This window comes from Equus caballus, chromosome 26 (genome assembly GCF_041296265.1).
Source record: "Equus caballus isolate H_3958 breed thoroughbred chromosome 26, TB-T2T, whole genome shotgun sequence".
Taxonomy (NCBI): domain Eukaryota; kingdom Metazoa; phylum Chordata; class Mammalia; order Perissodactyla; family Equidae; genus Equus; species Equus caballus.
The window spans coordinates 15,852,221-15,876,903 of NC_091709.1; the positions used below are offsets into that span (position 1 = coordinate 15,852,221).

General features: G+C 36.0%; 1 long non-coding RNA gene across 4 annotated transcripts in view; it reads right to left on the bottom strand.

The window, feature by feature from the left end:
* Positions 1 to 6,652: 6,652 nt before the first annotated feature.
* LOC138920879 (uncharacterized) overlaps positions 6,653 to 24,683 on the bottom strand; it is a 95,217-nt gene continuing 77,186 nt past the window's right edge. For 2 of the 4 annotated variants that reach the window (XR_011432835.1, XR_011432837.1), the window contains 3 exons: positions 18,258 to 18,405; positions 16,604 to 16,663; positions 6,653 to 7,657 (listed from right to left, as the gene is read on the bottom strand). This is a non-coding gene — a long non-coding RNA (uncharacterized lncRNA). Of the gene's footprint in view, positions 7,658 to 16,603; positions 16,664 to 17,837; positions 18,406 to 24,683 lie in introns of all 4 variants that reach the window. The other 2 variants (XR_011432839.1, XR_011432838.1) reach the window with 1 other exon arrangement.

Genomic DNA, 24,683 nt, shown 5'->3' on the forward strand with positions numbered 1-24,683 from the left:
CATTTCAAATAAAGCAAACATTTAAAACCCATGTTTGGAAGAGAAAAAGTAATTACGGAAATCGATATGCTGTTAAAATATATTTCCTTTCCTTTGCATGACAGAATATCGACTTTAAATCTTTTTAATACATCTTATATTTGCATAAAACATCTCTCAGTGGATACACAAGAAATTGGAAACTATAGTTATCACCGAGGAGGAAATCTGGAAAACTGGGAGGAGCGAGGAGCAAGAGACTTACATTTCTATCCCTCCTTTTTTAATCTTTTGAAATATTCACTATATTTGTTCATTATCTCCCCCAAAATAAACATTATAATTTTAACCAAAAATGTAAAATAAAGCAAACTTGTAAATATCCACAATTGGCACAAAGAGAGCAATTATGTAAGCCTTTATGTTACTGAAATGTGATATTCTTTCTTGGCATGAAGGAAATCTACTAACTCTATAAAGAATATTTCTTTTAAATCAGCATGTTCAAGTCTCTTAAATTGACAAAACTAGAAATATCAAAATAAATGTCATTCCAGTTAAAGTTGTTCATTTTCAGCAAATTAAAATTTTATTTTAAATTATGTTAATTATTTTTAAATGTAAAGGTACCATATCACCTGTAAATACATGTGCCTGTGAATCTGACCTTATGTGCACAAGATGAGTTGTGTCGTGGGTGCAGAGAAGTGTGCCTTTGTCCAAAGTAGAAACACAAACTTTAAAGGCAGAAAGGCAAGATCAGACTTGTGATATTTAAGAAAGAGTTAAAAACAGCATAGTTGGTAATTCTTTGTACTGCTTTAGTATAGCAAGAGCATAAGGGAGGTTTTTTTCTCCTCTTCCTCAAATCTTCTAAGCTGGATAATACAAAATATAACAGGAAAGAAGAGCTAGGGAGGTGGTTAGCATTGCACAGGTGAGAGATGGTCTCGTGCATGGATTGTGTGCCTAGGCTGTAACTTCTCCATAACCCTCAGTAGAATCTTTCACTGTTGCTATATAGTGTATGGAAAATCTTCACTCTATTTTTTCTTTATAAATTATTAAATTAACTGGTAAAATAACCTCAGGATAAATAACTTTTGTTTAACTTTATAAGAGGATTGCAATGATTAACTTTTATTTCCAAATGAGACTTTGGGAAATTTATCACATTATTTGGGAATTATAACACAAAATACAAGTCTTTTTAAAATTCCAAAGAACAGAATTCTTAGGATTCCAGCAGCATAGCAAGCCTGTATGCATAACGGTGGAACATGGTGGAACACATGAGCACGTGTTGGTGCTTCCTGGGGTTTTCACAGCCTGGAGTGTGCCCTTTCAGCCGTTGAACAATGGATTCTAACATTGTTCCTGGCAGCATATGAACTCGAGTTTCTAGGCAACTTGCAGAAGAAATGCATTCTATTTATGGTTTCATCTTTTTGAACTCAATTATAAGAACCTTCATTAAACCCCATGGGTAGTTCTTGGAAAATTCCAGTTCCAGTTGCTATCTTTTGTGCTTTCACATAGAAGCACTATGTGTCAGCATTTTACAGAACACAAGGTTATCCTGAGTTCTAAAAGCAGTTCATTAAGAATGATATGTTTTGAGTAAAATCCAAAGACCCCTACATATTTATAATAATCACAATTGACTTCAGGGATTCTCCAGTGAGTTTCACAACTCTCCAATGAATATCAGTTTTTCTCGGCTTTTCAGAGACCCAGGAGCTCAGAAATGCCTGTGGCACCATCTTTACTATGAAATCACTGGCAGTGTTTCAGCTACTATGAAAGCCCTGTAAAAATTTTGCCATGTCAACAAATATTTAATTCTGTTCTTTAACAGTTCCATCTTTGGTAGACTACTGTCTAATATTAAATGCTTAATGACTTATTCTAATAATAAATCGGGACTACTTTTGAGGAAGAGTTCTATCAGAGAGAAAATCATTGCCTTCACAAGAGTTGTACAGAAACTGCACACACACACACGCACACATACACACAAATGCTTTGAACTATATATGTTTTAGTGATCGTACAAACTTAAAATATATTTCACTCTCTGTGAATCCATTTTTTGGTTCCACATTTCAATTAGATTGTGAAAAGCAGGGTATGGTCAAAGGGAGAGCAATTTAACAGGCGACATCTCTGAGAAGCTGAAGGAAGAACAAATAAATGAGCTTGTAATTCAGGCTGGAGAAGAAAAACCAAGGTGATTTAACAGATCCCGCAGTGCCCTGGCAGGCTGTATTTCACAACTCACCAATTTTGTACTCTTCCATCAAGACCTGCAATCAGTGTTTGTTCATGAGAGAAATTTTGAGGAGTGACTCAATTATCTATTTAACATCAATCATTAAATATATAAATATTATTGTTATAAGGCAAAAGTACAGTTATTTCCTTTTACAGAGGTATTTCAACAAAGAAGTGGCCTCATACTAAAGTGAAAAATAAAGATTGAAATCACATGGAATTGGGATCTGATAATTATTGTTTAAAGAGCACATTGTGTCTTTAAACAATAGGAGAGTATGGATATGAAAATTAACCCAGGTCAAGTTTTTTTTCCCCAAGTTAGGAGAAAAAGGCCTAAGGAAAGACATATGTTGACAGTTACATTAATGATTAATTTTACATAATAGTAAGATTCTGTAAATTAAAATACAAATGAACTAGGGAGAGTGAAGCAATGGTTCTTGAAGTGTATTCATCAGACCAGCAGTGTGAGCGTTACCAAGAAATTTGTTAGAAATGCTAATTGTCAGGCCCCATCTTGTGTTTACTGAATCTGAAATTCTGGGAGTGGGGTCAGCAATTTGCTTTTAACCAGGTGATTTGGATGCAACTAAAGTTTGAAAACTCCTAGTGTACAGGAGGGTGATGGAATTTTAACAAATGGGGTATTCTTATGGTACATCTAATTTCCTAGGGAAATGAGAGACAAGATGATGTTTTGATGACTTTGTTTGTCTGTCTCCATTTACTTAATCAAAGGACTTCTGTGTGCTTGCATACAGTTTAAAAGATATTCTTTGGTCCCTGATATTTTAGAACAAATTCAGTAAGAAATATAAACATTGTCTCACCAACTCAAAGATTCAAAATTTACTGTTTTATTGCAAAGAATTCTCAGGCATATTTGGACTGTCATATTTATTCTAAATATCGGGTATAAGTGGCATAAATAGAACTCATTTTAATTTGTTCTTTATAAATTGAAAATTAGTTAAGATTTCTTCCTGAATTTGAAATTCATGTTAATTTTTGTACTTTCTTAAAGGAAATAATTAATAGCTTGAGATGAAATTGCTGGTATCATTTTTAGACTACAGGAAACACATATTAAAGAGTTTAGCAATTTGTGAAAAGCTAGGCTTCAGATACTATGTCTTTAAAAAATGAGACATGGCAAAGGGGAGAAGAACATTAGACTAGGAATTAGAAGCCATGAGATACAGTTTGGACTTTGCATTAAATATTTAGTGACCGTAGGGAATTTACCTGACATCCTGAGGCGTCCTTAGTCCATTTATAAAATGAGGATGGGCTCCTAGTGATGAGGATTTTTAGGCTGCTTAATTTTAAAATGGCTTATGATGAGGATTTTTAGGCTGGTTAGTTTTAAAACTACAGATGAGATTCAGGCTCCAAGGAGTGGAATTTGTTTGCCACTTTGTTGGGAAATATTTACATTTCTAAGGGAAACCTCTATCTGTGAAGATGCCTCCCTCTCTGTGCCAGGAAGAAGAGGGGATGGTCTTATCTCTAGAAGCTCTTAATCAATGCCAGAGGCAAGAATTTAAGTTGGTTACGGTCTGGCAACCTCATGTAACTGACCCTCCCCCCCACAAATCCTCCTTTGTCTTTAGCCGAGGATAAAATTCAAGCGGTGACTTCTGCCATTTACTCAATCCGGTTTGATTCTTATCTACCATTTTAACTTTTTTACATATTCTTTGTCTTGTAAAGAGATAACTCACATACCTATGCCTTAAATTTAGCCCTAACCCTCAACTTGGGGCAGCAGCAGGAGCTCTGACTGCCCGTGGGTCCTGTCCCCACGCACCAGCTCTGCCTGCCCATGGGCTCTGTCCCCATGCCAGCGGGGGCAGCAGAAGCGGCGGCAGCAGAAGCTCTGACTGCCCATGGGTCCTGTCCCCATGCTATTCCACACTATTCTCTAAATAAAAGAGCACTACTGCCAGATCTTGAGAGTCTAAGAAATCTTTCTTTCGACTCCTCGGCTCACCGACCCCGCATCATTAGGTCCTTTCCATGACTGGAATTTTAGGGGACTAGAAATACCTCCCTCAATACGGAGTTCGGTATGGCGTTGCCTAGAGATGGTACCAATCGAGCTGTATTTATTCCTGGCATTTCTGCAGTTTTCTGTACTTGTTTCTGCTACGTTCTCCTCCTGCACCGCCAGAACCACATGTTCCTTACTAGGCAGCTCACATGGCTGCTGCCTGTCTCCTGATTTAATACAGCTATTTCAATTCACTTTTCTCAGACTTCATGAAGACTTTCTTTCTTCAAAGTGTCGATTTGAAGAAAATAAATCAAAAGTGTCCATTTAATATCATTCTGAAAATACATTCCTAAGATTTCTCTGAGGAATTTTCAAATGCCGCCTTCCACTCAGCGATTAAAATTACAAGCAAGTTTTATTACTTACAAAAGCTTTATTTAATTTATACAGCTATATTGGTTTCTGAATTAATTATATGGATAGCATTAAATTTTAAACCCATTACATTTTTATATGTAAATCAAAATTCTGATCCTTATATGGGCATCTCTTTATTTTTAACCACCCTGTCACAAATGAACAAGAATTTGAACAACTTTAAGTACTTTTGTCTAGAATGTCAGTGTTACCTGAGTTATTCTCGGCAGCTCCATTTTCCTTCCAACATAACTACTGTCAATCTTCTCATTGGGCTGAGATTCTTTTCTAAGAATGAATGCTCTTATCTAGTTCTTATTATGACATTTTTGGTTATACTAAAATTATACAGACATAGATAATTTTTTTAAATTTCTATATTTATGACACTAACAGCAATGAGTTTTAAGACTCATATATTTAAAAGAATCAACATGCAGAGATTCTTCATACTTAAGAAATAATATCAAAGCTGGTGTTTTTTTCTTGTAGTGAAGGTAGGCTCATTTTGGAATATACAATCCATCTAAATTCTGAATTATTGAATTATAAGCTTGGCAACTATTAACAAATAATTAAGCATGATATTTTTGACTATTTAAAAGCTATATGGCTCAATCTGCTCAATTAAATTTATCATGCCTTGAAACAATGCTATCCAGATTAAAAGCCTCAGAAATTTTGAAAGTCACAGAATTTTAGAATGGAAGAACTCTCTGTAGGTGACCTCTTAGGATTATTTTTTGTTTACATAAGGCTACTGTAGCCTTGAAGGTTAAGCGATTCCCCCACGGTTGTACATATCGCAAGTGGCAGGACCAGCAGATTCACGGTCTTGTGATTCTCATCTGGGAGCTCTTTCTGCTAAGAATGAGGCGCGTTACTTAGGATGTCCTTGCTTCTGCCACACTGTGTCCTTGCTTCTGCAACACTGTTCTAATGTGACTTTTCTGTGGTTTTCCCTATTAAAGAAGCATTTCTTTTGAGCTTACTATGTGCAAGGCCCTGGGTTGGGTATTGAGGATATACCACTTAATGAAATAGCATGCCTGGAATTTACAAGCTGGCTTTAAGAGCAGCGCTGATTGTTGCAATAAGACACTAATTGTCATTTGTGTGAAACATTTGGGTTACTGCAGGATTGTGGTTAAGGTCTCCTAGGACACAATTTTTTAAAGTTGAAACTTTGTTTCAAAAATTTGTGAGAGTTTTGTTATTGATTTAGGCTATATTGAATAAACGGGACTAAAGTAAAATTGAGAATTATATAAAAAGCAAATTGGTCTTAAACTCCATATTAGCCTTGAGTCATGTCTGGAATATCTGTCTTAACAATCTAAAAGTTTAGTTTGTACTCAAAAACACAATTACAATAAAAAGCATAAAGCTTGTTCTTTATTTTTTGATGAATGTTATTCTAACTTCTGTATCTTCTGTAGGATGTTATTAAAATTCAATCAATAATATAGTCAATATATTATACAGGTGTGATAAAGTAAGCTGGTATTTTAAAGCTATTGACTTGCACAATGCAAAGTAGATTTACTTCATCCATCCAGATTGAGCTTGATATTTATTAGAAAATGGAATTTAATTTTAGGTTTTGTAGTTGTGTTGTTTTATGAATCTCCACACAGAACTCTGACCAATGGAAAGTCCATTCAAAGTGAAGAGCTCTGATAACGAAAATTGGAGATTTGAAACAGTTGCAGGATTTGCAGTTTAAAACAAATATGTTTACAACAAAACATTACTTAGCTGCCATTTTTTTCTGTCATTATAGATAACTTGGGACAAGCTAATAACAATTTATTGACAGAGTGCTCTATTAGTGATGTTCATTATTTTTCAATAAACATTGCATTTTAATAAAGGCTTTTAAACATTTGTTATGCCTGATTTAGTTACTAGTTATAAACCTGATTCAGTTAAAAGTGCATTCCAGGCAGGTCATTCAATAAAGAATCACAAGACAAGCTCGTTGTCAATTACCTTTTAAATATTAAAGAATTATATATTTGCAATCTTCATATTCATGAGACATTACAGAAACAAAAATTAATTTACTTAGAATTATGGGTATTCGAAATTTTAGTTGTATCTGAAATGAAAATATCACAGAAAAGATAACAGTGTGTAGATACAGAAATCCTTTCTGAATCAAAATAAGGTGTGCAATACACTAATAGCTTTGTAGTCCATTTGTACAGTAAAAATTCAGATTGTGCCTGCAAGATACAGAGTCAGTCTTACTCATTTGAATTATTTAAAGGAACAAACATCACTTTCAATGCCATAATAATGTGAAAATATGCTAAATGTATTATTTAAGTAAATGCTTTCTGACAAACAAGATGATTCTTACCTGAATGATTTAGAAACTGATTCTGCATGTACCAATTCACAGTATTTTGAAAAGCAAGTTTGTTCATTAGTTAAATATTGAAAGAGTGTTACAAAATATAGAGAAATTTGATGGGTCTAGGGAATTCTGATTTACGTTACTTTAAAGGAGTTTGAAATTCTACTTTTCACTTATAAAAGTAGTTACTCTTTCCAGAATTTGGAGAATTAAGTGTTACTTATGGAAGAAATCAGAGCCTGCTTACCAAAATGCAGATGGCACAATAGAGAGCAGTAACATGAAAATCTTCTTGAAATATTGATATCATTGATGCAAAATTATAAAGCCAGTGCTTTCATTTTCTATTGCTTTAATTTCTAAAGGGAGAGATCGAATATTCTCAACATAATTTTGAGGTAAAATAATTTCTTTGAGAGATTGGGGATCATGGAAATCATTCCCTACAGTGTTTTCAACTTTTCAACACTCTACACTGGAACCTCAATGATAATTCTACATATTACCATAAATGTTTTATTATTTACCAAAGCATAATTATATTTTCTTCTATTCTCCATCTCTCTGTCTTTCTCTCCGTCTTTCCTTCTCTCTTTCTTCTTGTACTTCTTCCAAATGTTTGGCACCTGTGTAAATAAATACAGTAGTAAGTAATTGAAACTTTCATAAACCCTTTGAAAGTGAACTTTGGTACTCATTAAACGTCTATCTGTATGTTATTTTTTAATTACAAAAAGCAAATATATTGACATAAATTCATTTCAAATTTTTTTCTTTTCTTTTTCTAACTGAGATATATTTGACATGTAACATTATACTAGTTTCAGGTATATGACATAGTAATTCCGTATATGAATATAGTGCAAAATGATCACCACAATCAGTCTAGTTAACATCCATCACCATACACTGCTACAAATTTTTGTTTCTTGTGATGAGAACTTTTCAGATCTACTCTCTTAGCAACTTTCAAATATATAAAACAATATTATTAACTGTAGTCACCATGCTGTACAATACATCCCCAGGACTTATTTATTTTATAACTGGAAGTTTTTACCTTTTGTCCCCCTTCACTCATTTTGCCCACCCTGCACCTCCCACCTCTGGCAACCACCAATCTGTTTTTTGTATCTATGAGTTAACTTTTTTCTTGAAATTGCATATATTAATGAAGTCACACAGTATTTGTCTTTCCCTGTCTGACTTATTTCACTTAGCACAATGCCCTCAAGGTCCATCCATGTTGTTTCAGACGTCAAGATTTCCTTCTTTTATATGGCTAAATAATGTTCCACTGTGTATATATATATGACATTTTCTTTATACATTTATCCATTGATGGACACAGTTTATTTCATGTTTCAGCTATTATAAATAATGCTGCAGTGAACATGAGGGTGTAGATATCTTTTTGAATTAGTGTCTTCATTTCCTTCAGATAAATACCCAACAGTGAAATTGTTGGATCATACCATATTTCTATTTTTAATCTTTTGAGGAAGATTGATACTGTTTTCCACAGTGGATGCACCAATTTACATTCCCACCAACAGTGCACAATGGTTCCGTTTCACCACATCTTCAACAACACTTATTATTTCTTATCTAAAAAAGTTCCTTTTAACCAAGGAAGAATAATCTTATTATCTGTTTGGTTTCACGTTTACTAAACTAGATAGCAACGAAAAAAAACAACTTAAAAATTATGAGTCTAATTAGGAAGCTGACTTTGACTCAGACCTTCCAACCAAAGTTTGAGAGTAAGACAAATTTTTGTTTGGCGCTACGTAAATAACCAGCTTTTCAGACACAGATTTGCTGCATGAAGTTTCAAGTGCAGAAAGAATTGTATTTTTGCAAATTACTATTATAAAATAAAACAAAATCTCTCCAAAACCTTGATGTGTTTAAATGAATCCATTTAAAGACCGAGATTAAATATAAAGGTGTTGAGTGATTTATTCATTCAACTTTTATAGCTCCCAAATTTTGAACAGAATTAAGACTCATTTTAGTTAACTTTATATTTTCTATTTCATCTTGTGTATTCACAAGATCTTTCTCTGAAGAAATTTATTTAAAAGGCAATTATTTTCTTTTTAAAAAAAAGCAGTCAGGCCTAAAAGCCCAATCACTAGCTCTTGAGATAAAAATAGAATTCACATTTTCGGGATTTAATTATGGGGCATTTGTCTTGTTTCTTCTGGCATGCTTAATATCTAGAAAAATACCTAAAATTTGTAAATGCTCAATTAATATTTCTTAATATATTACTGAATTAAATTCTACTCAGAAAATAAATTGCTCATTGCTTTTATTCAGTTCATAATGCTGGCAAATTTTTCTAACCAATTGTACACTATTTGGCTAAAATAAATGGAAAAAAGCAAAAGAAAAAATATATATCATAAAATACAGATGATAATGAGGTAAAAATAGTGCTGAGATTAACAGGAGACATCATAAAGGCAAACTTTCATTATACAATTGTTTTTTATGTTTTAATTTAATTTTAGAGTTGTGAAATAATTGACTGAAATGGAAAAAGTAATCTATACCATGTCATCATGAATTCCTTTCTCTTCCCCTTTTTTTCACTCAGGCTGACTTATACTTCCAAACACAGCAGAGTACTGATTTGGGCAATCTCCATTCCTGTAGACCAATGTATCTAAAGTATGTCGACTTCATGATCATACCATTCTTTGCAGCACAAATTAGCTCAAAAACAACTTACTAGTGCAAAAATTTGAGGTTTCTTCCAAATTTCTACTTCCTACCTACATTTCTTCATTATAAAACCATTTGCTTTAGTCTCAGAGTAACAAAGCAAAACATTGGATATAGGCCAGCTAAGATGCACTGAGTATGTAAATAATTTCATTTAAAATTTGAAGTAATCACAAGGAATACTGTAGCACTTTATTAGATTCAGTAATTTTCCGACTTAGTGTGCTATCGTAGAAAGATTTATGAAGAATATTTGGAGTCTGAAGGACTGGATGTAATCCCTATCTTATCATTTACTGAGTCTGACTCTTATTCAAGTCACTTTCTCTCATCATAATCTTGTAATTTCTTCAGCTTTAAATGTCTGTCCTGACTATACAAGGAGGTAGCTGTTATGTGCAAAATTTCAACAGAAATGTTCTTATAAAGTGCTATACATATGCAACTTAGTATTAGTAACATGAATGTTAAAGGTATCATTTGGAGCCACACCGGGAATGGCATTGTTACCGGCTCTTAGTTAATATCAGCCCTGATATTTGTTCCCCTACAGTGAACCCTGTCTATATGGGTTAAAACTAAAAGCACACATTCCCAGTTCCCTGGCTCTTTAGTTACACTCACATGTAAATGCTTGTTTCTTTAATCTCTGACTCCCTGAGAAGTTACAAATTGTTAAAGTTCAGATGACCCCATGCTTGGCTCCCTCTCAAGTCATGGCTAATCACAGGAACTTGAAGTTCTTTTACAGAGAAACTAACGTCCAGAGAATATCAAGAAACTGAAGCTTCTCAAGCCAAACTCCTTGGCTTCCTGATGTCAGAGTCTACCTTCCATCATGGAGATAAACAGCCAAGGACACTCATCAGAGAAATCCTTTGTCTCCTCCACTGGAAGCAGCCCCAGACACAGGCCACTGGGAAATTGCTGACCAAGAAGGCCATAGCCCCCTTCTCTTATCTAAAACTCCAAATGAGAATACTTACCCATTTCTTAATGGAGATCAAGAAATTTCAGGAGCACTGGTCCTTGCTTTGCTCCCTCTGCCTGGTAGAGTAAAGCCTTTCCTTTTTCACCCAAGATTCTGTTCTTGTTATTTGGATTGGCATCAGGATCAGAGACCGAAATTTAGGTAACAGTGTGTCCCCTGCCAGTGAAGGCTGTAGGTGGCTCTGCCACCTGTTCTGTGGAGTTGTGACCTGTACCAACCATGGCAGTCGTAGGAAGCGTGCCGGTGTCTCAGGAAACCTAGAAATGCCTCTGTCATGCTGTGATCCTCACTGGCTGTGGGAGTCATAGGAAGGACTTAGGGAGACCCAGGAGACCTAGAAATGGGAAGTATGGTCCTGTCAAAGAAGGTGAATCCTGAGTCTTGAATGTCTCCTGGCAGATTACTTACAAAGGAAAAGAAACACACCTTTCATAATTTCTAATTATCGAGAGCAGACCAATAGTTCAAGAAAACATTGTTCTTTAAACAGAGAGCAAACCAAATACTAATTTTTCAACAGCTTAATTTTAGATTAAAACCAATTGCTTAATTAAATTTATTGCAATCTCAGCTAGCCACGACCACACAGAAAATTCCTTTTCCTTATTATTTTTAGTAGTTTTCATAACATATATTAGAAATTTTAGCAGGGAATGATGTCAGCATCATGGTGGAGTGAGCTGTTCCCTTAGTCTCACCCCACCATATTTCAACCAAATGGATATTCATTAAGCAACAGAGGATTCCCTACAAAGCACAATAGGATGTCTGAGCAATCCACAGAGCCATATACCTGAAGGTGGGGTACTGGGATCCCAGGAAGCGATGGAAAGCGGTGAGCAGATCCACACCCCCTCCCCAGTGGCACCAATCTAGGTTGCAGGTCGCCATGCAGTAGCTGGTATGTGACTGTAAGAGGAGGTGGGGGGTACACAGGCCAGAGTGCAAACACTTTCACTTTCAGAGTTGCAACTTGGCCCCCAGGAATGCTCCAAACTGAGTGGCATGGCTTAGCCACCCTGTTGGTGACCCCAACAAGTGCAGCAGCTCAGGTGAACCACCCATGAGCACAGAGTGGGCCTGGGCATTTGCATGAATGAAAGAATCCTTCCCCCACCCCCCCACATTGCACCAGCTCAGCTAGTCCCTGGCCAAGTCAGTGGATCTGCACCAGAGTGCCTGTGTGAATGTGTGACCTGCCAAGTGGCTGAAGCCAGTGGGAAAACACAGACAAGCCCTATAGGCATAACTTTCAGCACGTGCAGAGGGTTCAGAAAACATACTCCTCCCTGCCCTTAGTAGTGGCAGGCAGAATCTGCGACCTGATACTACTACCATGCACGAGGAAAGTATCACTTCATCAAACACTATGAAGAACTACATTAACACTCCAGAGAAGAAGGAAAATAAGTCTCCAAAACTCAATCCTGAAGGCACAGCAATTTACAATTTACATGACAGAGAATTCGAAATAGTTGTCATAAAAAATTCAATGAGTTACAAGAAAACTCAGAAAGACAGTTCAATGAACTCAGGAATAAAATTAATGAGCAGAAGGAATTCTTTACTAAAGAGACTGAAACTCTAAAAAAAAAAAACCCAAACAGAAATCCTGGAGATGAAGAACACAATACATGAGATAAAAAACAATCTAGAAACCTTAAAGAACAGAGCTGATGTTATGGAGGACAGAATTAGTTATTTAAGGACAGAAATATAGAAATTCTTCAGGTGGAGGAGGAGAGAGAACAAAGACTGAAAAAAATGAATTCTTCCAGAAATATCCAACTCAGGAAGTATAACATAAAGTTTTTAGTTATTCAAGAGAGAGAAGGGAGGGAGAAAGGAGCAGAGAGCTTGTTCAAAGAAATAATAGCTGAGAACTTCTCTAATCTGGGGAAAGAATTGGACTTATAAGTATAGGAGTCTAACAGGACTCCTAACTACATCAATGTAAAAAGACCTTCTCCAACACATATAATAGGAAAACTGGCAAAAGCCAGAAGCAAAGAAAAAATATTAAGGGCAGCAAGGCAGAAGAGAATAATCTACAAAGGAAACCCTATCAGGCTTACACTGGATTTCTCAGCAGAAACCCTACAGGCTAAGAGAGACCTGGATGATACATTCAAAATAATGAAAGGCAAAAACTTTCAGTGAAGATTACTCTATCCAGAAAAACTATCCTTCAGATATAATGAAGAAGTAAAACTTTGCCAGATAACCAAAAGTTGGGAGAGTTCATCACAACCAGACCTCCTTTACAAGAAATGATCAAGAATGCCCTCATATCTGAAACAAAAAGACAAAGATTAAAAAACCTTGAGCAAGGCAAAATTAGAAAATTGCAGCTTTCTATGAAAGCAATTTAGCAAACAATTGTAACATAAAAGATAAAGGGAAGGAAATATGGAAAATAACTGTAAACATTTCATTTTAATCACATACTCACAGCACAAAATAGAATAATCTGTGACAACAATAACTTAGCGAAGAAGAAAGGGATGGACCCTGCTTAGGCTAAAGGAGATAAGAAGCTTTCAGAAAATGGACTATCTCATCTATGAGATCTTTATAAAACCTCATGGTAACCACCAAACCAAAAATCAGAGCAGAGACACAAATCATAAATAAAGAGAAAACCATCATAGAGAACGACCAAACTGAATTGGCAGTCATAAATACAAGAGAAACAAGGGAAATATAGAACAACCAGACAACAACAGATAAAGTGGTAGTATTAAGCCTTCATATGTCAATAATTACTCTAAATATAAATGAATTGAATTCTTCAATCAAAAGACACAGAGTGGCTGGGTGGATTAAAAAACAAGACCCAACAATATGCTGCCTCCAGGTAACACATATCAGCTAAAAGACAAACAGAGACAAACATAAAACAACTATGAACAGATCTAAGTGGAGAAATTGACAGCAACACAATAATAGAAGGGGGGTCTCAACACCCCACTTACATCAATGGGTAGAGTATCCAGACAGAAAGTCAACAAGAATATAGTGGACTTAAATGAAAACTAGACCAGAGGGACTTAATAGATATATATAGAACATTCCATCCAAAGACAGCAGAATACACATTCTTCTCAAGTGCGTATGGAACATTCTCAAACGTAGACAATGTATTGGGAAACAAGGTGAGCCTCAATTAATTTAAGAAGACTGAAATCATGTCAAGCATCTTTTCGGACCACAATGTTATGAAACTAAAAATCAACTACAAAAAAAAAGCTAGGAAAGTCACAAATATGTGGAGACTAAACAACACACTACTGAACAACCATTGGATCAATGATGACATCAAAGGAGAAATCAAAAAATACCTGGGGGCAAATGAAAATGAAAACACATTATATTAACTCTTATGGGACACACCAAAAGTGGTTCTAAGGGGGAAGTTCATAGCAATACAGGTCCACTCTAACAAACAACTTAACCTATCAAATATATTACAAAGCCATAGAAATCAAAACAGCATGGTACTGGCACAAAAACAGACACCAGATCAATGGAACATAATTGAAAGCCGAGAAATAAAACCACACATCTGTGGACAGCTAATCTTCTACAAAGGAGCCAAGGACTTACACTGGAGAAAGGAACGTCTCTTCAATAAATGGCGTTGGGAAAACTGGACAGCCACATGCAAAAGAATGAAAGTAGATCATTATCTTACACCATACACAAAAATTAACTCAAAATGGATCAAAGACTTGAAGGTAAGACCTGAAACTATAAAAATTCTGGAATAAGATATGGGCAGTACACTCTGACATTGGTCTTAAGCAACATATTTTCAAGTACCATGTCTGAACAGGCAAGGGAAACAAAAGAAAAAATAAACAAATGGGACTACATCAAACTAAAGAGCTTCTGAAAGGCAAAGGAAGCCATGAACAAAATGGATATACAACTCCTCAACTGGGAGAAAATATTTGCAAATCATATATCTGACAAGGGATTAATTTCCAAAATATATGAAGAACACCTGCAACTCAACAACAACCAAACAAACAACCCGATCAAAAAATGGGGAGAGGATATGAACATTTTTCCAAAGAAGATATACAGATGGCCAACAGGTACATGAAAAAGATGTTTAACATCACTAATTATTAGGGAAATGCAAATGAAAACTACAACCAGGTAATCCTTACACCAGTCAGAATGACTACAATTACCAAGACAAAAATTAACAAATGTTGGAGAGGATGTGGAGAAAAAGAACCCTCATACACTGCTGGTGGGAATGCAAACTGGTGCAGCCACTATGGAAAACAGTATGGAGATTTCTCAAAAAATTAAAAATAGAAATACCATATGATCCAGCTACCCCATTACTCGATATTCATCCAAAGAACTTGAAATCAACAATTCAAAGAGACTTATGCATCCCTATGTTCATTGCAGCATTATTCACAATAGCCAAGTCATGGAAGCAGCCCAAGAGCCCATAAACTGAGGCAAGGATAAAGAAGATGTGGTGTATATATATATACAGTGGAATACTACTCAGCATCAGAAAACCCAAATCATCCTATTTGCAACAATATAGGGTATCATGTTAAGTGAAATAAGCCAGACAGAGACAGACAAACACCACATGATTTCATTCATATGTGGAAGATAAACAAACACACGGACAAAGAACAAAGTAGTGATTACCAGAGGGGAGCACATTGGGGGGTGGGCCAAAGGGGTAGAGGGGCACACACAAACGGTGACAGACGGAAATTAGAATATTGGTGGTGAGCATGATACAGTCTATACAGAAAGTGTTAGATAATAATGTACACCTGAAAGTACACAATGTTATAAAACATTATGACCTCAGTAAAATAATTGATAAAAAATTTAAAAACAATAAAGTTATCATTCATGGGAAAACAGGACAGTGTATTTCATTGATGGAGGGAAGCGTATAGAAAAGTTTTGTTAGAGACTATTGAAATGCAGAATCAAGACTTCTTCAAGACGCTGGTTGTATTCTCCTGTTCCATCTTCTTCAACTGTTATTGGATAATAAATTTAAATCAACAAATGGGTGTTAATACAGGAAAAATAATAGGTGAACCAATTCTACTCTCATCAAAAAACTTGAACAAAACAGAAGTTCAGAAATATATCATATTCACCTTACTGTTACAGCCAAGGATAAAGATGTTTAGAGAACTAAGGATACCAGCCTACCACATCAGCCAAATGGAATGGCTCATTGGAATCCTCATTTACACATTTTGATAAGGCAGAATGATGAAAACTCATTGTTGTCTTTTTGTACAAACTTGTCTGGATTATATTTGCACAAAATTTCATTTGGGTTCATTATCATTCATCCTTTTCCTTTTCTCTGGCTTAATAAATCCTTGCAAAGTAAGGCTAAACACAAATGGAGAAATAAGCTATCAACCTGAAATCATATGTGTTTATTTTTGTTCTTGAAGAAAGTTAAATTGCTCAAACTTAAATTCAAAATTTGCCATTGTCAATAAGTTGGTCTATATGTATTGAGCACTTACACGTTCCTGAATTGAACACATGTTCTTTAATTCTGTAATATGTAGCAAAGGATTTAAAAATGTAAGAATTACAAGAGATTGCATTAACATCTATATCAGATCACATTAGTTCATTTAATTTTGAGTAGAAAAAAATAAACCATGCATTGACTCTTTCACTAATAAATATATTACCAAAATACCTTTACATCTTTGATTTAGAAGCACACATGGACGAAAAACCCAAATGTTAAAAAACATTTGGAAACATGAATAAACACATATCAACGTATATTTTATATACTGAGTTTGCTTAAATAAAAGTGACTCACAGTTTGTAAGGAAAAGCTTTCCCACTCGTTCCTGGGTCCGTTAAAAAGGATGAATGGTCACTGGCCGAAGGAGAAAACATTAGAATTTATAAATTAATAAAAAGCAACTACAAAACACTTTCAAAATAGAGAATTAGAAATAAAGCTTTCTTTTACTGTTTAAATTCATTGATTGATTTCAGATCTTTTAATAATATCATGTAATATGACAAGCAGTATGCATTTCCTTTTGTAAAGTACTGATTTGTCCTCAGTGATTAGCCAGTATTAAGAACGTCATATGTGGAGATAGAAAAATATCCAGTTCCTAAAGTATTTTTAAAAATGAGTACTTTGTTGGACGCATGTCTTCATAATCAATTCTTCCAAGATATCTCAGCTAAGCATATCTAAAGACATAGTTCACTTTTAACAGAAAACATTTTTTATAAGAATGTGTATATCAGTTGACGGGAAAGAACTTTGCCTGTTCTAATCCCAGGTGCACACCACTCATCATGCCATGCTGAGGTGGCATCCCACACGCAAAATAGAGGAAGATTGGCACAGATGTTAGTTCAATGACAATCTTCCTCAAGCAAAAGGAGGAAGATTGGTAACAGATGTTAGCTCAGGGCCAATTGTCCTCATCAAAAAAAAAAAAAAAAAAGAGTAACATGGAATTTAAATCTATATTTTTAGGTTTAAGGACAAAATTTCTGTTAGATTGAGTCTGACATATAGGCTTACCAAATTAATCTTAAAAATTTGGTGTTATATATGATTTTTGTCATAATCAAAACAGTTTCTTAAGAACAGTGTCTTAAGCCTCAGTTTTCTTATCTGTAAAATAAATATAACATTATTTACTATTGTAGACACTACTTATCAAACTCAATGAAGAAATGCAAATAAAGCACATGATTTACATACAATAGCTACTTAATCAATATTAAACATTGCATTTTTTCTACTCTCTCCACATTGTGTTCCTCAGAGAGCTCATCCATATCTGAGATGTCAATCAGAAACTGAATGGGAAAGAACATATGAACTATGGTTGAATCAGGTCAGGACCCCAAACCGAGGTCTTCAAATCGAGGGATGATACTTTTCATAGCAAATAACTTTCTGGCCATCTTTTTCGTCATATTTCAACTGATGTATTGAATGAGAATATATTTAAACTGCTTTACAAGTCTAAATATCTAAATTTCTGATTCCTAAATATGTATTTTCACCTGTGACCACTTACCTAATTTCTAACCCCTCCTTTCTAATTTCTGAATGCCCAACCACTTCCTCAATTTTACCAAGAGTAGAGTTCATTTGACTCTTTTGCCCAAGGTGGTTCTTTCTCCCAAAGTCATCATTTCTAACACTAGCAAGTACATTTCACAGGCAAAAGTCATAAGTTGTTTTGCATTTTTTTCCCTTTTATAATCCATATCCAGTCATCTTTGAAACCATGTGTATTAATTATCTGTTGCTGTATGATAAGTAACCCCACAAGTTAATGACCTAGAACAGCAAACATTTATTTTTCTCCCAGTTTCTGTGGGCAGGAATCTAAAGATGGCTTCACTGGGTCTTTCCTCAGGCTCTCTCATGAGGATGCAATCAAGGTGTTGATCAGGGATGCAGTCATCCAAGGCTTGACTGAGGGAGGACTCACTTCCAGGACCACTCTCACGGCTCGTTGACTTGTTGTTGAATTGCAGGTTTCAGTTTCTCACTGGCTGCTGACCAGTGGACTCCTCAGGGGTGTTTTTTGCCACCTTGGTCTCTCTATAGGACAACGCACATTATGGCAGCTGGTTTCTCTGAGTGAACAAATAAGAGATCAAGAGAAGTGAGCAGAAGGGAAGGTAGAGCATTTATTTTATTTATTTTTTGCTGAGGAAGATTGGCCCTGAGCTAACATCTGTTGCCTAGCCTCCTCCTTTTGCTTGAGGAAGACTTTCCCTGAGCTAACATCTACTACAATCTTCCTCTATTTTATATGTGGGACACGACCACAGCATGGCTTGATGAGTAATGCATAGGTCCGTGACTAGGATCTGAACCCATCAACCCTGGGCCACCAAATCAAAGTGCGTGAACTTAACCTCTCCACCACCAGGCTCGTCCTAATGCAGAGCATTTTTATAAGATAGTCTTGTGGGTGACATCTTGTCACTTTTTTGGTATATTATGCATTAGAAGTAAGTCACTAGGTCAATTTACTTGTATTGACTGTAAAATAACCAGCAAAAATTGAATGCTAAATACAGTATTAGGATAGAGCTAACAGAGTGGTTGGAAATTTTATTGTAGTACTTATGCACGGCAGGCAAATCAGAGCAAAGTGTATATACACATGTTTATATATAATCTAATGATTATTCTTCAAATCTCCCCGAGCTTGCTTGGTGAACAAAGCTAGGCTGTAACATAAATGTTGTAGACTCTTAAGCCCTTAATGATCAAGTTGATCTTAACATTTTTGTATCTTAATTTATCTGCTTGTATAATGAATGTTAGTCAGACATATGTTATTTATATAACTAATTTGTAAACTATCATTTTAATTATCTTATTAAAGTTCTAGTAACTTAATAAGTATAGTATTATTACCTTTGATTTATTTTTTAACTAATTTCCAAATTGGCTCTTTAGGTCTGCAATAAATTTTGTTGTTGCTTATTTTTAGTCTTATCAAAACCTACTACAAATGCAATTTTTTGAGACTATAATACCCTGATAAGTGTTGTAACAAACTCATGCATTGAATATAAAATATATAAATAAATTTGAATTGGTTTCCTATTTCTGCATGCTTGGAAAGGGTACATGTAGCAATTTTATTTTCTGAGGCAAAAATTAGGACATATGGTCCAATGCAGTGAGTCAAAAAAAGTCAGATTATTATAATCTGCTCTGTGCTGGAAAATCTGACATATATCCTTGCCCTGTGTGTATACGCAATTCTCTGAAAAATACTTTTTGAGCATTTTTCTTGAGTTATTTTCTCGTATTTACAGTGTCATTTTCTTCCCACTGAAATTGCAGTAAATTTTACTAAACTTGGTGCATTGCTAGGAATAAAAAAAGACAAAGAATCTAAATTTAAAAATCAATAGCTATAGCGCTTCCAAGTTATAACCATGCAGAACTTGCCTTGCTTGACGAGTGTTTGAATTTCAAACTGATGAATTAGGTTGCAAGAACATGAGCTCATAAAAATCATCCTTTTCCTGCTCTCATCTCATACTACCATATAATCAACATTTCATCTTCCTTTTTTTCCTCTATCATTTCAGTACTTTGGAGACAAGAAGCAAAAGTGTTTGTGTTAATTTTTTTTTCACTGTTCCAGCAGAGAAACTCAGGACATGAATCATAGAGCTAACAGCCCCGGAAAAGAGAGAGGCTGGCACAAATAGAAATTACATTTGGTTTTATAATTAACAACATAGGGAGCACTTTAGGACACAATTATTTCCCAAGTGTCATTGATTGTTATCTCTCTGCTGCCATTTTCCCATACTTAAGTCCTCACAGTATTATCGTTATCTGAGTCTGTATACAGTTTCTCTCTTTGGCACACACTGTGTTCTTTTCACCACTGATATTTCTGATGTTTCAAACACTAAGTGACTTTTCTTCAGGCTGCTAGGAGATAACAGAATTCATCTGTAGCCCTTGGCCATTCACACCTTCAGACTTCACTCATTCTTCTCTCACCATCTCTCTGTGACTAGGGACTGTCCCCTCTTCTGTGAGTTTTTAAAGAGTCTGAGAATGGAGAAAAAGGACTCCGAAGCTTATAAGGTAAGAATATTGATTGTATAACACACTTACTGTAAGTAGATTATAATATACTGGTAGGAAGTTTGCTAAATTTGAGAGTGTGCGGTAAATTAAAGGATTTCAGAGTTGATCTAGGAGGAGACAGGACCACAAAAGGCTGTACTGAGTGATGCTTGGACAGGGTCATATGAGAGACGAAGTCCTTTCCAACAAGACACCTTCCAGAGACAGCAGCGAGAGGCCACCACCCGGAAGCAGAATAAGGTCAGGAACCTCCAGGGGGAGAAGAGGAAGTTGGAGTAGGTGATGCATCAGCAGCAGCAGAATGAGGAGGCCCCAGGTCAGAGAGCACAAAGGGCAGAATCCGTATGGGGTCTTTTATTGCTAAAGGATTTGTCTTACCTTTACCACCAATATTTCTGGTTAATAAATGTTTGGTTAATAAACGTTGTGTGCGGTTTTGTGGAGTACACCACATTCATAGGCTCTAAATAGCTAAAACTGTGTTTACATGGACTATATTTAAAGCATTTGCAGATGTAAGAATTTGAGTTTGGCACTGACAGGCTTTGGGGTAACAGTGTAGTCTGCTGTGGAGAAATAAACAGCATGGGGGTCATTTTAGGCCAATACACAGGCGCCAACTCTGGCCCATTTATATAACAGAGTGTTCCATCAAAATAAAATGTCCACACAATAGATAAAATAAAATGTTCACCACAATATTTAGGACTGGAAGCTAAAAAAAGTATACCATATAGCTATTGATGCAATGGGCAAAAAAGAGACGATGAGTAAAAATGAATTCTGGGTGCTATGACTGTCCTCTGGGATTTGGGTAAATTTCATTTTAGGGTGTTTGGACAATAAATAATGTGGTAATTGCAATGGAGATGGAGAGATAATATGAAGATTAGTAACTAACCCAGGTTACTAAATCAAGACACTTATATTTTATATCCCCATAAAAATATCTAGAATGAGGTGCTATTTATGCAGCATAAGTATTATCCTATCTCTCCACTCAATTCTGAATTCCATGTGATCTATTGTTCATTGTCCGTATCCTAGGGATCCTGGAAAATTCATTTATTGATCATCTATTACTATAACATTATGAAATAAGAAAGGTCATCTTGAACAAAAGTACAACCAAAGAACACTGCTCAATCACTTGCTGGGCATGACAGAGAATATAGATTATTATTGACCACCAAAGACCAGACCATGAGAGGAAGAGAGAAAGACATTGAGGGAGAATTGCCAATGTTAGAATTTGACCTGGGCAATTCTGACGTGGTGCACTTCATAATAATTTCTGTTATTAACAAGGGTCCTATGTAACTAAGGAAATTTATGTACAATGGAGGAAAGGCTGGAAATATATAGCTAATAATAAATGACACAAAATAGGACAATACTAAAATGGCACAAGAGAAAATCTCCTCCAATTATTTTGAACAAGTTTTTATTAACATGGGCCCAAGTATATATGCTTTTAAGTAGTATTTTTTCTCTCCATGAGTGGTTCATTGTATTCTATGTGGGGGGAAACCCATATTGATGAGTTATAATGTGGGCTATTTGAGTTCTGGAACAAAATCATGCTTTCCTTGGTCAATGATTATTCTACTCCTGAAATAGAGGCCAAGTATAGTATTGGGTCCTGGAAGAGACTGAATGCTTTAACATGTGATACAAAGTAACTATAGAATCGAACTGCTCTTCTTGAAGTGGCTATTTTCTTACTTACTCACCTACAGAGCAGACGTGACCAGCAGCATGAATATCTTGGCTCAAGTAGGTTGAGAAATCACAATTAAGTTGCATTAGCAGGCAGATTCTTCGTGAGAATATCCTTGCTGCTCTGGCAGCTGAACTCTCATCATGGGAGTTATTCATGTTCAGTGTATGAATGAGAACAAAGATTCAAGACAGGTTTACAGATTTTTAAAATATAGTATACTGGGGCCAGCCCAGTGGTATGCTGGTTAAGTTCACGTGCTCCCCTTTGGTGGCCCAGGGTTCGCAGGTTTGGACCCTGGGTGCGGACCTACACATCACTCATCAAGCCATGCTGTGGTGGCATCCTGCATACAAAATACAGGAAGACTGGCATGGATGTTAGCTCAGTGACAATCTTCCTCAAGCGAAATGAGGAAGACTGTCAACAGATATGAGCTCAGTGCCAATTTTCCTCAACAACAACAAAAAATAATAATAATAATACAATGACCTGAAGTGAAAGAACACTGTTTCATGGCAGCCCTGATGGACAGTGAGTAAGTAAAACTCTTCCCTGAAGAGAATTTGGAATTGTGCACAGGACCCATCTTTCCTAGAAGGGAAGAGAGGTAGGAATAAGCAACTACATTGATTAATAAGCAATGGCTAACAGTTTGGCTGCATTAACAGGGAATTGGAAGAGAAGATAGGAAGATCAGTGACCAAGTGACAAACGTAATGGGAAGTAGGTAGATGGACCTCTCATAATGGGCCCAGACTTTGAAAGTATTTGTATAACATGAAAATGCTCCCTCCACATTGCATTAGAATCAGCTGACAAGATGATCTTCCTCCTTCCCCAGACACCTCAGTGTTTGCTCAATGAGCTCGTGAACATGTAGCCGTGGTGCCAGAAATACTGGTTCTGGGCCTGCTCAACAATATACTTCCCCTCATTAAGGCTCACGTGGCTGCCGCCACCACTGAGAGCCATTACACCAGCAGCAGAAATCTATGTCAGGTTGTCAATGTGGCAGAATCCCTATAGTATATCAGACAGCCACCTAGCAGCAGGTTGATTACAGTGGACTTTCATCATCAAAAAGACTGCCATGTTTCAGAAAGAACACCATCTGCAGACGACCGAATGTTGTATTGTCAGCTTTGTATCCAATGTAATATTGGCCCTGATAAAGGAATTTATTACACAGCCAAAATAAGTAGAGCAATGGGCTGACATTTGTGTGTTTCATCATTATCATCATGTACTATATCATCAGAAGCAGCTGACCTTATAATGGTGGGATGGCCTATTGAAACCTCAGTTATGGCACCATCCATCTATAAGGTGATGCCCTCCAAGGCTGTGGGGCCCACCTACAGGATGTAGAACATGCTTTGAATCATGACCAATACATGGTGCTCTTTCTCCCATAGACAGTAAACAGTCCGGGAGCTATTTCACTCAATGAACCACTGGTAAAATATTTGCCTTCATCCCAGGACTATATAATTTGATGACTTTAGGTTTCAGAAGCAAAAAGAGCCATCTTCCTACCAAGGAACACGGCGATGTTTTCATTGTACTGGACAGCTAGTAAGATTTGGATGAGATTTAGATGTAGAAGCGAGCAAGTAGAGACAGCTACTGGAAGACGGAAACTTCTTGTAAGCACACTGATAGAAGTATTTATTTCCTCTGGGTTCCTCTACAAACATCCACTTTCTAGAACCATAGCTGCAAAACAGTATGTGGTGATAGTATTGGTGTCTTTCACTGTCAGAATCCTATGGTAGTGTTGGCTCTTTTTCCTGGGTGCACTGCCACCAGTTGCATTGCTCCTAGTTGGATAGATTCGCATTAGAAGACTTTAGTAAGAGCAATTGAAATCATTTGATAACCCAGTTGATTAACACAAAAGTTTAAATGCAGTAATGCTAAAATAGTGAATGTTCTAACTAAATCAGTATATAATGGCAACAGGCCATATTACTATAACCTGGAGAGAAAGGACACAGTGAACCCGATAAGCTTGTTGTACTGCTCTGAGTTTAGCTAGAAATTCTGAAATATTTATATATGTTAGTATTTTCAGAGCCACACTCTCCTTTTAATTATCAGCGTTCGGTCTGTCCTAGTTACTGGGTGTATTAGTCAAGGTTCTCCAGAGTAACAGAACCAATAGGATATACAGAGAGAGGTATATATATGTAGGTATATGTATAGAGAGAGAAAGAGACAGGCAGAGAGACACAGACAGATAGAGACAGAAACACAAATAGAGAGACAGACAGACAGAGAAAGAGATTATTTTAAGGAATTAGTTCATAGAATTGTGGGGGTTAGCAAGTTCAAAGTCAGGGTAAGCCAGGAGGCCGGAAATTCAAGTAAGAGCTGAAGTTGCAGTTTTGAGTCTTAATTCTGCAGGGCAGGCCAGGCAGGCTGCAAACTTAAGGGGCGTTTTTATGCTGCAGTATCAAGTTCAAATTCCTTCCTTCTAGGGGAAACCTCAGTCTTTATTGTTAAGGCCTTCAACTGTTTAGATGAGGCCCACCCACCGACATTGTGGAGGGTGATGTACTT